The sequence below is a fragment of the Nuphar pumila genome, chromosome 14, assembly GCF_984573655.1.
Source record: "Nuphar pumila chromosome 14, dmNupPumi1.hap1.1, whole genome shotgun sequence".
NCBI classification, from domain to species: Eukaryota; Viridiplantae; Streptophyta; class Magnoliopsida; order Nymphaeales; family Nymphaeaceae; genus Nuphar; species Nuphar pumila.
This window is the reverse complement of record NC_143262.1, coordinates 38,808,340-38,823,902: the sequence shown is the minus strand read 5'-3', so window position 1 is coordinate 38,823,902 and position 15,563 is coordinate 38,808,340. Positions and strand designations below refer to the sequence as shown.

Sequence of the window (15,563 nt, the reverse complement as noted above, 5' to 3'; positions counted from 1 at the left end):
CCGGTAGGGGGCGAGGCTCCCCCTGCCTCCTTTGGTTTTTCGCAAGGGGCGAAGCTCCCCTACATCTCAATTGTTTTCTGGCAGGGGGCTTCGCCCCCCTGCCTCGATCTTGTTGTCGGCAGGGGCAGAGCCCCTGCCTTTCTCGTTTTCTGCAGGGGGTTGCGCCCCTTGTCCTGTTTCCAATTAAGGCAAGGAGCCTTTGCTCCCTCCCCTGCCTTTTCTGTCCTGGCAGGCAGGGAGCATGAACTCCCTGCCTCTGTGGCTTTTTGTCGGCAAGAGTGAGGCCCCTGCCTCCTCTTAGTTCGCTGACAATAGGTCAGTAGGGGCTCGCAATCCCTGCCCCTGTTTCTTGCTCATAAAGTAGGTTCATCGGGGGCACGATGCCCCTGCCTCGGCTTCTTTCACGTCAGGACAGCGACAACGCCTCTGTCTACCTTTCTAACTGAGATAGCATGTTGACTGTCGCTTTTGCAGCTCGTATGACGGATCTCGCTCGCGCTCCGTGACCCGAGCCATCCATCGCTTACACCCGCAGACGCCGGCAAGCTCGCAACTCCCCAAGGTAAGGGAAGATTACACGGAGGACTTGGATAATTGAATTAAGTTCAATTAAACTAAAAACGATCATTAAATAAATATATATATATATACAAATATATATATTTATACGAGTATGCACTTAACTCAAGGACGCGGTTTCACGATCATTGTCCTTTACTTTCTGTCATGTCTTTACTTGTCGTCGCGCATTGCGTCAAGGTCTTTCGTTACACTCCTACTTACAGTTTTTACTTGTTGTCGTGCATTATGTCGAGGTCTTTCATTGCACTCCTGCTTACAGTCTTTACTTGCCGTCGCGCATTGCATCGAGGCCTTGTGTTGCACTCCTGCTTACAGTCTTTACATTGCAGTCGCGATTTGCACCTAGGCTCTTGTTTTTGCATATGTGTTGTTACTGCCTTGCTATTGCAGATGACGCTCAGGTTTTCGCTCATTGCATACGCTTTTGAGGCATCCTCGTGGAGGATGCAAGAGACATCTACCATTCTCCCTGCTGCGACAAGAGTTCAGTCAAGAGCTAGCGATACATCCTCGTCTAAGAAGAGGGATACCTCGCAAGGATCCTGGCTCTTCGTGTACGTAGTTCCTGCATAGTAGACTTGAGATTTAGGGAGCTGCTCAAAAGCATCAAAGACTGCTCAAATCAAAGCATTTGGAAGGATGTGATTGGCTGGTTTTGTTCGTCTATTCGGCATATCTCAGGTGATCCCGAATTGGGGTTCGAGCGAACTTCTTAGCGAGGGTTCTATTGAGAAACCCGTATCCCATCTATCGAGGCCGGTATCGAGTCATGCAAAGCATGTAGATACCCTGATTGTAACGCCCCGAAATTTAACCCAAATTTTTTAAGGATTTTTTTTTTCTTCTTTTTTTTTTAAAGCGGAAACAACTAATAATTCTCGGGTTAAGCATTTCAAAACGATACAGGAAGGTAAAAGCAAACCACACCATTTATTTCCACTTCAATAATAATAAAATCCAACATCAGAGTTTTCACATTGTGAGTCTCAAAACAAAAATCTCAATCTGAAAGAAAGCAGAACCGCCAGGGAACAAATAGATCAAGTCTTGGTCAGCGCCTCATCCCGCATCTCTCATAGAACTACTCTTCTCCTGAAAATAATAGAAATTATAGGAATTAGACTACCACGTCTAAGTAGGAAAACTGTAATTATTCTTGCAAGTAGATCATGTGTCAGGTGTGATGTGGGTGTCGTGTTTAAATTTCAGTCTAAACATAAACATATAAGGAATTCGATGCAATAGCAATAATAGACATATATCTGAATAGAAAGGGTAGATTATGTAATAGTGATACTTAAGAACAAAAAGCATTTTATGCAACTTCAATAATTAAGCAAGTAAGGTATTAAGCAATTAAGTCAGAACTTACACTAACATGAATAACATATATATAACATCCATAATATGAATTCAATTAGCTAATATATGCACAGTTTAGGATGTCGTTTCATCATAAGCACTGAATATAAAGCATGCTGAAAGAATATGCAAATGTCTCTTTAATAACTCCAACACAGTGATACCTAATTGTTCTAGCTGATGTTTATCTTTTCTTATCCCACGGGTACACGCAGGCCAAGGCAACCATCTCAGAAGAAAAAGTTCGGGGGTATATTATTCAAGGGTATTTTATTAACCCGAACATTCCCAACCTTAGTCATTTTACCCAAGTGTATGAATCAACCCCATCATTTTCCATATTGTTTTCATAAACTCACTCAGAGTGCTCCGGTGCCTTTAAACCATTCAAATACAAATGTTAATATTTAATTTTCTCACTAATATATTTGAATCCAACCACGTACCTACATTAGGTACCTAACACATATCGCCCATTGAGCAAGGTTTCCCAAACAACAACCCCCCCCCTAGTAGAAAGGGATAACCATGACTTACTTAATCATTTACCCATTTAGGTTACCACTAGATTATTTTCTTTTTGTTCACAATGCTCCAAGGAAAAGAAATTCACATACTCTGAGTACGGGCAATATACAATGTCAATACATAACATTTCCTTGATATGTCTCACTCATTTTCTATATGAAAAGATCAAGGAATTACCTTAAGAATTTAAAACTATCATTGGTGTACAGCTGCTACTCTAAGGTAGAAGTTGGAATGTAAGAGAACTTGCAGTTTTATGTGGAATCTAGGCCAAAAATAACAAAGACTGAAAAACCCATTCAGCCTAATTCAGTAATACAAACACAAGAAAGTTCGTGCACAAGAGAAGTGACAACTAGGTATTAATCAGCTAGCATACTGAAATTCTAAAATCCAACATGAACCACTCAGTCATTCTACTGTATCCCACAAGTTAACTAAGTGATGCACAGCACGCTGGGTTACACAGAAATCTAAAAGACAGAACCGGAATTCATTCAGCCGCATGAACTAAACACATTTTTTTTCAGTTCAGCGATCATACAGCATATACATCAAACAATGATTTCAGCCATTCTACTGCATTTTACAGGATTATTAAGTATTAAACCGCATGTCGTATTATGCAGAACCAACAAACAGAAATAGCTATTGGACCTATACCAGACTCAAACATGAAATACATTGGTGATAACGAATCAAGCATCGGCTCTTTTGCATGAAATTACCAGCAGTATCAATTCTGTTACCGGGAATTTTCTAAAAACATAAAACACCAAATTTCCTATTCAACACAAAGGATTTGCACAACATAGATTCTAAAATTCAAGAAAATATAGTCCCAGCCAAGTCATGCAGTCCCAAAGGTTATATACGATGCTAAATCATAAATTTACAGGAATGTATATATATATTTATATGCATATATACATATATCAGAAATTTCAGAGGAATGTGTATACAACTAAAATCATAAATTTCAATAAGGTAGATCCACTAAATCATGAAATTCCCAGAGACATACGCAGGTAATAACCCATAAAATAAAAAAAAAATTGAAAAGGGACAGATCATGATTTCCCCCTAACTGCATAAAAGTCTTTTTTTTTCCATAATAATATGAAACCCCCAAATCGCAGATTTGGGGCTTTCGGTTTGGGGTCGACAGACGACCCCAAATTGGGAATCCCCTTGAACCACAATGCACATATACAACTATTTAGGAATTCGAGAATCCCCTGACAGGACTCAGCCAAAATTTTATCCCAGTCGCAGTCCCTCACACTTTATTATACGCACCCCCCTCCCTTAAACCAATCGATTTGGGTTTTAGACAACCCGCACCCGACCAAAACCCATGATTAACCGGAAAAACAATCACAAAAACCCTACCATTATCCGGCGAGGGTGTTGCGGCATCCACGAGAGGGGGTCGGTCGGCTTCTCCCGGCAAATGTTTCGAACAACAGGCCCGAGCTCGGAGGCGATTCGAACGAGAGAGAGAGAGAGAAAGAAAGAGAGAGTGGGATTGAGAGAGAAAGAGGTTCGGGGGTCCCCTTTTGTAGGAGGGTGGCCACCCGAAAAGGAAGGAAGCTCCTTCCCCCGGCGGCTGCGATCTCCCCCAACTCCCAGACTCCTTGCGTGTTAGGGTTCCATTGAACCCTAACAGGTGATTTATCGGGGGAGGGGTTTTTCCCCCCCCCTTTGTTGTTTTTTTTTTTCTTTTCTTTTTATCGGGTTGCCCCTCCTTTTTAACCCTGTTCCTGTTTTCCCTTTTTACAGGGTGTGGGTCGGGTCCGAGTCCGACCCGCGACCCACACTCGGGATCCGGGTCTTATTTAAAGATGTGGACCCATAGTTGGGTCCAAATCCCACCTAATAATCTATTTATATATATATATATATATTATTTATTTTCTTATTTACGTATATATAGATATTTAATAGGTTTATATATATAAGGGTATCACTTAAGTATGGTTCTGGATCCGAAACTTGGATCCGTGCCCAATTCAACCTATTTTACGCATAAAACATTAAAATTTTTAATGGAAAAATTTACAGTTATTACATTCTTTCCCCCTTAAAGAAATTTCGTCTTCGAAATTTACCTGTGGTTGCTTACTCGAAAAGGTTGGGGTACTTCTCCCGCATATTAGCCTCCGGTTCCCACGTGCTTTCATCGATGCCATGGTGTTGCCATCTCACCTTGACGAGAGGAATGGTCTTTGATCTCAAGACACGCTCGCTTCGTTCCAATATCTCTACTGGTTTTTCTCCTATCGTTAGGTCTTCCCTTATATCTACGTCCTCATACTGGATGACATGTGACGGGTCTTGAAAATATTTTCTTAACATAGATACATGGAATACATTATGTATCTGAGCATACTGGGGAGGTAGGGCTATACGATAGGCCGTTTCTCCAATCCGTTCCAAAATCTCAAAAGGTCCGACATATCTGGGACTCAATTTTCCTTTCTTACCAAAACGAAACACACTTTTGGTGGGTGATACTTTCACAAAGACCCTATCCCCCACATCAAAAGTGAGTTCCCTGCGCCTTTGATCTACATAACTCTTTTGTCGACTCTGGGCTGTGAGCAGTCTATCTCTTATCATCTTGATCTGTTGGGTGTAATGTTGTAACACGATTGGTGATTCTATCGACCGTTCTCCAATTTCGTCCCAATACACCGGCGATCTACAGGGTCTTCCGTACAGAGCTTCGAAAGGAGCCATGCCGATACTCGCATGGTAACTATTATTGTAGGCATATTCGGCTAAAACAACATGCTTGTCCCACTCACCTTTCCAATCCAGCATACATGCTCGCAGCATATCTTCTAGTGTCTGGATAGTCCTCTCTGATTGTCCATCAGTCTAGGGATGAAAAGCAGTACTCAGCTTCAGTTTCGTACCCAAGGCCTGTTGCAACTGACCCCAAAACCGAGAAGTAAATCGAGGATCTCGATCTGAGATAATAGAAAATGGTACTCCATGCAGTCGAACAACCTCTCTGATGTATAAGTCTGCTAAGCTCTCGAGGGATTGATTTATTCGTATGGGTAGAAAGTGAGCCGATTTGGTCAATCGATCCACTATTACCCATATAGCGTCATGTTGTTTCCGTGTTTTGGGCAAACCCACCACGAAATCCATGGTAATTTCTTCCCATTTCCATTGTGGAATCTCCATTTGCTGCATCATTCCGCCAGGCTTCTGATGTTCCACCTTGACTTGCTGACAAGTCAAACACTTCGAGACATAACTTGCGACCTCACGCTTCATTCCATTCCACCAATACCCTCGTTGTAAATCTTTAAACATTTTTGTGCCCCCTGGGTGTATGGTGTACTTGGACTTATGTGCTTCTCCCAATAGTTCTTCTTTCAACTTGGGGTCACTAGGGACCCAAAGTCGCTTTTTCATCCAGATACTGCCATCTTCCTTGAGTGAGAAGTGTGAATTTTCTTGTTGGGCTAGTGACTTCAGTTTCTTATACTGGGGATCCTCTTTCTGACCTTCAATAATCTTTGTAAGGATCTCTGGATGGGCAGATAAATTAGATAACTTGATACTTCCCCCGACATCTGTGAACGGTTTCCAATCAATGAATTCCTCCACCAAATTCCACCCTTTTGTCAATAGACTGGACAAACTGCAACCAGCTTTGCGACTGAGAGAGTCAGCTACCACATTTGTCTTTCCTGGGTGATAGAAAATAGTTAAATCGTAATCCTTTATAAACTCCAACCATCGTCGTTGTCGCATGTTCAACTCTTTCTGGGAAAACAGGTACTTAAGACTTTTGTGATCAGTAAATACTTCGAATTGTTCCCCATACAGGTAATGTCGCCATATTTTCAAAGCGAACACTACGGCTGCCAATTCGAGATCATGAGTTGGGTAGTTTCTTTCATGAATCTTTAATTGGCGAGAGGCATATGCTATCACCTTATCATTTTGCATTAACACACATCCCAACCCAGTACCTGATGCGTCTGAGTAGACTACAAAACCACCATGTCCTGAAGGCAAAGCCAGCACTGGTGCGGTGGTAAGCTTCTTCTTTAAAATTTGGAAACTCTCATCGCACTTATCTGTCCATTCGAACTTGATTCCTTTCCTCAGGAGCCTGGTCATGGGCATAGCAATCCGTGAAAAGTCTTGAATGAATCTTCTATAATAGCCTGCTAATCCTAGAAAACTCCTGATATCGCTGATATTCTTCGGTTGACCCCAATTTAATACATCTTCAACTTTAGCCGGGTCCACAGCGACTCCATCTCGCGATATGACATGACCCAAGAACATGACCTTCTCGAGCCAGAATTCGCACTTGGAGAATTTGGCGAACAACTGGTGTTCCTTGAGAGTCCCCAATACGATCCTCAAATGTTCACGATGTTGTTCTATACTTTCAGAGTATATAAGTATATCATCAATAAAAACAATCACAAAAGTATCCAAGTACGCTCTGAATACCCTATTCATCAAATCCATGAATGCGGCTGGAGCATTTGTCAGTCTGAATGGCATAACTACAAACTCGTAGTGACCGTACCTTGTTCTAAAGGCTGTCTTAGGAATATCCTCGTCCTTGATCCGAAGTTGGTGATACCCAGATCTAAGATCGATTTTTGAAAACACCTTAGCCCTTTGCAATTGGTCGAACAAGTCTTCAATGCGAGGTAGGGGATACTTATTTTTTACTGTTGCTTGATTCAACATCCGATAGTCTATACACAACCTCATAGAACCATCTTTCTTCTTTACAAAAAGAACTGGTGCTCCCCATGGTGACACGCTCGGTCTAATGAAACCTTGCTCCATCAACTCCTGGAGTTGTTTCTTCAGCTCCTCCAACTCTACTAGGGTCATACGATAAGGCGCTTTCGAGATCGGTGCCGTCCCAGGCACCAACTCGATATGAAAATCCACCTCACGCTGTGGAGGTAGTCCAGGCAACTCATCCAGAAACACTTCCGGGAATTCACGAACCACTTCAAGTTCTTCTAATGGTGTGACTTTCGACTCGCAGGAGAATACATTTACTAGGAATGCTCGGCACCCCTGTCGCATATACTTCTGAACCTTTAATATTGATACAATTCGGCCCTTCACTGTAGGTCTAGAGAGTCGAAACTCAACCTTTGGCAATCCTGGTCGGGACAAAACCACTTTCCCTTGGCGACAGAGAACGTTGGCATAATGTTCATATAACCAATCCATCCCCAATATGACATCATACTCAGTCATATCGAGCAAGATTAGGTCAGCAGGTAAGTTCTGCCCTTCAAGTACAATTATGACATCAGGGATGTAGTTTACACATATCGAATTATATCCTATCGGATTGTACACATATAATTCATGTTTCAGAGATTCAGTACGTGCACCAAGTAATTTTGCAAATTCTACGAATATGAACGAATGTGTAGCACCACAGTCAAATAGAACAAGTGCAGCACAGCCATTTACAAATACCGTACCTTGTACCAGATTTCCTTTCTCCAACTCCTCCGCAGTGGTGGCATATACTCGTCCAGGCACCCTCTTCTGTGCATTTTGCTATGGTGTTTGCTGCGGTTGAGATGGTTGATGTTGCTGCCCTCCTCCGGCATTATGTTTCTGCATATCCGCCATCTTCTTGTGGCACTGACGGGCATAATGACCCATCTTTCCACAGTAGAGACATGCTCCGGTGTCTCTAGGGCAAGGTTGTCCGTAGTGGGACCGGTTGCACTTCTGGCACACCCGATTTTGTCCTTGTTGCTGCGGAGGACGATTTCCACCATTGTACTTTTGCTTCTTGTAAGGTGGCTGGTACTTCTTGCCACCGTGGTGCTGCGGCGGACCGGCTCCCCGTTTTCCCGGTGTGTCCTTTTGACTCTTCCTTGATCGCTCCCATTCTTCATTCAACATAGTAGCCACTTCAATGGCTTGTGCGAGAGTCGACGGCAGATTTATCATCACTCGTGGTCGTAATCCGTCCTTGAGTCCGCGCACATACCTAGTTGCTCTGGCTTTATCATTCGCGAACAAATTTGGGCAATAACGCTCCAAGGTCCGAAATTTGGTAGTGTATTCCACCAAATTCATGTTTCCTTGAGTAAGCTCCAAGAACTCCTGATGCTTCTGATCACGAGCGTACTGGGGAAAATATGTCTCTAAAAATGTCTGCTTGAAATCTTCCCATGGAATAGTATCCACTCCAGCAAAGTGGATGGTTCGGGTTGTGTCCCACCATTTCTGTGCATCTTCCGTCAAGCGGTAGGTGCCGAAGTCTGTTTGCTTATCCTCGGGAACAGACAGAACCCGAAAAGCTCGTTCTGTTTCTGCAATCCAACTCTCGGCTCGTTCAGGATCGGCCTTGCCTGAGAAGGTAGGCGGGTTCAACTTCAAGAACTTCTCATACGTGATTGTGCTCGTATTATTCCTTTCGCTTATGGCTGCGGCTAACTCCGCCTGGTGTCGCATTTGAGTGTCCATGGTTTGAGCCAGGTTACCGAGAGTTTCCATCACGAAACCCCTTTGGTCCTGTCTTTCGTTTGTCGTGCTCGAACTAGTTTGGGATCGACGGTACATCTAATAACCATTTCAATACACACAGTTTTAATATCTTTGCATTATAGTGTTTCAAAAATCATTACAGGTATATATTTATACTTATATAGGAGAAACAATGTAATTATCATGACTACTAAAGTGAAATAAATAAAATATACTCACAGAGCGATCTCAGGATGTGGCATGACCGTGAACTTTGATTTATTGTTCCCAGGCTCTGATACCATAACTGTAACGCCCCGAAATTTAACCCAAATTTTTTAAGGATTTTTTTTTCTTTTTTTTTTAAAAGCGGAAACAACTAATAATTCCCGGGTTAAGCATTTCAGAACGATACAGGAAGGTAAAAGCAAACCACACCATTTATTTCCACTTCAATAATAATAAAATCCAACATCAGAGTTTTCACATTGTGAGTCTCAAAACAAAAATCTCAATCTGAAAGAAAGCAGAACCGTCAAGGAACAAATAGATCAAGTCTTGGTCAGCGCCTCATCCCGCATCTCTCATAGAACTACTCTTCTCCTGAAAATAATAGAAATTATAAGAATTAGACTACCACGTCTAAGTAGGAAAACTGTAATTATTCTTGCAAGTAGATCATGTGTCAGGTGTGATGTGGGTGTCGTGTTTAAATTTCAGTCTAAACATAAACATATAAGGAATTCGATGCAATAGCAATAATAGACATATATCTGAATAGAAAGGGTAGATTATGTAACAGTGATACTTAAGCACAAAAAGCATTTTATGCAACTTCAATAATTAAGCAAGTAAGGTATTAAGCAATTAAGTCAGAACTTACACTAACATGAATAACATCTATATAACATCCATAATATGAATTCAATTAGCTAATATATGCACAGTTTAGGATGTCGTTTCATTATAAGCACTGAATATAAAGCATGCTGAAAGAATATGCAAATGTCTCTTTAATAACTCCAACACAGTGATACCTAATTGTTCTAGCTGATGTTTATCTTTTCTTATCCCACGGGTACACGCGGGCCAAGGCAACCATCTCAGAAGAAAACGTTCGGGGGTATATTATTCAAGGGTATTTTATTAACCCGAACATTCTAACTGAGACTGAAATCCCAAGGAAGCGGCCAGTGACCGAGAGAAACTCCCAAAGGCCAAAACCAAAACAGGATGCATCCCTAACTTCTGCAGAAGAACATGGAACTACCACCTAGGACACATTTGGTAGTCCGGGTCCCCCGACTCCGAGGACTAGGGACCAACGAGTCACTTTAGCTCGAAACTAAAAATTATGTCCCCGGAGTTTTGTACCACTTACCCTCTCCAAGGTAAGCCCGAATCTGAGTGAGTAAATCTTTTCATTTAGTTAACCTCTCAGGGTGTAGGGCATTTTTCCCCAAACCCCGCTACTACCACAGTAGTAGATTCTCAACCTTAGTCATTTTACCCAAGTGTATGAATCAACCCCATCATTTTCCATATTGTTTTCATAAACTCACTCAGAGTGCTCCGGTGCCTTTAAATCATTCAAACACAAAAGTTAATATTTAATTTTCTCACTAATATATTTGAATCCAACCACGTACCTACATTAGGTACCTAACCCATATCGCCCATTGAGCAAGGTTTCCCAAACAACAACCCCCCCCCCCCTAGTAGAAAGGGATAACCATGACTTAATCATTTACCCATTTAGGTTACCACTAGATTATTTTCTTTTTGTTCACAATGCTCCAAGGAAAAGAAATTCACATACTCTGAGTACGGGCAATATACAATGTCAATACATAACATTTCCTTGATATGTCTCACTCATTTTCTATATGAAAAGATCAAGGAATTACCTTAAGAATTTAAAACTATCATTGGTGTACAGCTGCTACTCTAAGGTAGAAGTTGGAATGTAAGAGAACTTGCAGTTTTATGTGGAATCTAGGCCAAAAATAACAAAGACTGAAAAACCCATTCAGCCTAATTCAGTAATACAAACACAAGAAAGTTCGTGCACAAGAGAAGTGACAACTAGGTATTAATCAGCTAGCATACTGAAATTCTAAAATCCAACATGAACCACTCAGTCATTCTACTGTATCCCACAAGTTAACTAAGTGATGCACAGCACGCTGGGTTACACAGAAATCTAAAAGACAGAACCGGAATTCATTCAGCCGCATGAACTAAACACTTTTTTTTTTCAGTTCAGCCATCATACAGCATATACATCAAACAATGATTTCAGCCATTCTACTGCATTTTACAGGATTATTAAGTATTAAACCGCATGTCGTATTATGCAGAACCAACAAACAGAAACAGCTACTGGACCTATACCAGACTCAAACATGAAATACATTGGTGATAACGGATCAAGCATCGGCTCTTTTGCATGAAATTACCAGCAGTATCAATTCTGTTACCGGGAATTTTCTAAAAACATAAAACACCAAATTTCCTATTCAACACAAAGGATTTGCACAACATAGATTCTAAAATTCAAGAAAATATAGTCTCAGCCAAGTCATGCAGTCCCAAAGGTTATATACGACGCTAAATCATAAATTTACAGGAATGTATATATATATTTATATGCATATATACATATATCAGAAATTTCAGAGGAATGTGTATACAACTGAAATCATAAATTTCAATAAGGTAGATCCACTAAATCATGAAATTCCCAGAGACATACGCAGGTAATAACCCATAAAATAAATTTTTTTTTGAAAAGGGACAGATCATGATTTCCCCCTAACTGCATAAAAGTCTTTTTTTTTCCATAATAATATGAAACCCCCAAATCGCAGATTTGGGGCTTTCGGTTTGGGGTCGACAGACGACCCCAAATTGGGAATCCCCTTGAACCACAATGCACATATACAACTATTTAGGGATTCGAGAATCCCCTGACAGGACTCAGCCAAAATTTTATCCCATTCGCAGTCCCTCACACTTTATTATACGCACCCCCCTCCCTTAAACCAATCGATTTGGGTTTTAGACAACCCGCACCCGACCAAAACCCATGATTAACCGGAAAAACAATCACAAAAACCCTACCATTATCCGGCGAGGGTGTTGCGGCATCCACGAGAGGGGGTTGGTCGGCTTCTCCCGGCAAATGTTTCGAACAACAGGCCCGAGCTCGGAGGCGATTCGAACGAGAGAGAGAGAGAAAGAAAGAGTGGGATTGAGAGAGAAAGAGGTTCGGGGGTCCCCTTTTGTAGGAGGGTGGCCACCCGAAAAGGAAGGAAGCTCCTTCCCCCGACGGCTGCGATCTCCCCCAACTCCCAGACTCCTTGCGTGTTAGGGTTCCATTGAACCCTAACAGGTGATTTATCGGGGGAGGGGTTTTTCCCCCCCTTTGTTGTTTTTTTTTTTTCTTTTCTTTTTATCGGGTTGCCCCTCCTTTTTAACCCTGTTCCTGTTTTCCCTTTTTACAGGGTGTGGGTCGGGTCCGGGTCCGACCCGCGACCCGCACTCGGGATCCAACCACGTGTTGGATCCGGGTCTTATTTAAAGATGTGGACCCATAGTTGGGTCCAAATCCCACCTAATAATCTATTTATATATATATATATATATTATTTATTTTCTTATTTACGTATATATAGATATTTAATAGGTTTATATGTATAAGGGTATCACTTAAGTATGGTTCTGGATCCGAAACTTGGATTCGTGCCCAATTCAACCTATTTTACGCATAAAACATTAAAAATTTTAATGGAAAAATTTGCAGTTATTACACTGATAACGGATGAGATTCTAGAAAATCGCATGCTAAATGTTGGCACAAGCTACTGGTTGTTTCAAAAGATAAAGAATGTCAAAGTATAGTTTGAGGAGCATTACATCTTTGTGAAACACTTCTGATGAGGCGCTTATTAAAGAGCTATACCCCTTTCATGCTAGAGTACTTGTAGTCGTGCACTACATGCTAGTACTACGATGATCGGATGAGACGGTCGTGCGACCTCGAGTAGTGCTAAATGCACAATGCTGTAATCACTTAAATGGTGACTAATTCGCCTTCATAGGAAAGATGTTCGAGTGGTTTAAAGACCACAGCATAGAATGGGTCGTTAGTTAAGCAACCCCTAACGCACCCATTGCTTCTTGTTGTCTGTCAAGGGAGAGGACAGAGCGGTACAAAACTCCAATGGACAAGTTGTTAACAACCACCCCACGGGCAATGATCCGGCCTCCCCAGTCATTGGAGTTAGGGGAAAGGGGTTACAATAGTTAGCTTAACACTTCTGTAAAAGTTGGATGCATCTGTGGCACTGCTTTTCAGCCTCTGGGGAATCTTCTCTCGGCTAAAGTCGTCCCCTTTGGAGCGGACTCAACTAGTTATTCGGGTTATTGAAAATACATAGAATAACAGATGCCTGAACTAGTCTCAGTTGTTTCTACGTTTTGCTTGTGCGTACCCGCAGGCCAGTAATATCGAAACATAAAGTTTGTTCACAAAAGGTTGATTGCTCGCTTTCTCGATAGTTCAATATGCTACTCGTTGAGCTATGCACGCCTGTCAAGGCATTACTCTATTTGGTTAAACTGCTTACGCAGTTCTTTGTTGAGTAATAACTAGCTTCTCATACTAGTTAAGTGCTTATAATAATAGCATTATGCCAGTTGCTACATATTAGCATGTGACTTATTTTACCCCTTGGTCGAACTACTTGGTGTTTGTTGTAGCGTAGCACTTGTTGGCTTGCATCTCTTATGATTGATGTGATTGCATATAGCTCGTAATCTACGAACTGGTGGCAACTAGGATTGATGTAGCCGCTTGTTTGATAAGCTGCTTACATATTGTGATATAACTGTTGTCGTATGATTGCTTATCATGTATAGCTTATGAATGGCTTGCGATGCAATGGTTTATGCCTTACGATTCATTTAATTACTTGCTGATGTACTGAGCCATTTGATGGTAATTGTATGTATCGCGAGCATTGTTATGAGTGCTTGTCTTATTTAGTTGTTTTGTTAGGCTGTCGGATAGAGTTACTCTTCGCCTATAGAATCAGCTGGATTGCCATATCTGCATGTTCTCATGTGTCGTTTATGCATGCTTTGAGGTCCTATTTGAGGATTGCAATGTTCCTTGTGGCAATAATTCGATGTGTAATATTATATGCTTATCTGTGATATGATTGATGTGCCACATGATAAGAAATATTGAGAGTATGCGATAATATGTTCATGGTTCATGGAACCTTATTGGAGGAATGGGTGATCGTGTGTTTTGTTTTACCATGTGAAGTGATATGATACATATTGTTGATATACATGCTTGTGCCCATATTGGTGGCTACTGACCCCCAACAGCGGTCGATGGTTCGAAGCAGTCGATTGTATTGATGCATGTATCACTCAGTAGGGTGTCTGTTGAGGACCGGATCTTCAAAAGATTATCTGTGAAGGCGTGTGTGATCAAGATCAGGTAACCGGCTAGAGTGGTAGATTCTCTGTGAAGATGTACACTGTCCACGGACGAGTAGCCGCAAAGACGGTGAACTCCTGTGAGGAAGTGTATGGTTCAAGACCAGGTATACCATCTAGGGCGGAATTCCTTGTGAGGTTATACATTTCTCAGACCAGGTGATTCGGCGTTGATCTTGTTGATTATTATAGTGACTATCGACCCTAAGAGCGATCATTTGTGTTGATGCGTGTATCACAATAGTTTTCATTGCATATCGCATTTGTTGGGGACCACGTTCCCAAAGGATTCTCTGTGAGGGTATATATGATCAAGATCAGGTAACCGACTAGAGTGGTAGAATCTCTATGAGGATGTACATTGTCCACAAACGGGTAGCCGCAAAGATTGTGAACTCTTGTGACGAAGTGTATGGTCCAAGACCAGGTATATCATCTAAGGCAGAATTCGTTGTGAGGTTATATATTTCCAAGACCTGGTAATCCGGCTAGAGCGGTAAAATCTCTATGAGGAAGTACACTATCCAAGAGCGGGTAGCCGCAATGACGGTGAACTCCTGTGAGGAAGTGTGTCGTCCAAGACCAGGTATACCCTCTAGGGCGGTATTTCCTTGTGAGGTCGTATATTTTCCGGACCGAGCGATCCGATGTGGAACTTGTGTTTTTGCTTACCATAAAAAGTTATGGTGAGTTGTGATGATCTTCCGAAATTGTTTGGGATAGCCACTTATGAATCTATAGTTTTGGATTTCTGCTTTAGCATGATTACATGTTGAACCCTGATGTGAGAATCAGATCTTTAGCGATTTTAGATCATGATCATGTTTTGGACCTTCTATGAAAGGGTGGGTTTTTCTGAGAAAGTATGACGCCTTAAGTGAGTCATAACAGGTGATAGTTGGCCGCGTAAGGCCTTGAGAGATTAGAATAAATTAAGGTTGTTCAGGACAAAGAGTTTGTTAGAAATTGCGAGAGCGATATCCTGATAATGGTTAAATGCAGAGACTCTGTTCTAGGAACGAAAACAAGCTTCTTGCGTGGTAGTTCACAGCTTACGATCAGATGAATCGTCTTCCTACGTT

The 15,563-nt window shown here is 41.6% G+C and overlaps 1 protein-coding gene across 9 annotated transcripts in view; it reads right to left on the bottom strand.

Annotated features, from left to right (window-relative positions):
* LOC149816775 (uncharacterized) overlaps positions 1-15,563 on the bottom strand; it is a 65,986-nt gene that overhangs the window by 28,278 nt on the left and 22,145 nt on the right. The window lies entirely within an intron of this gene.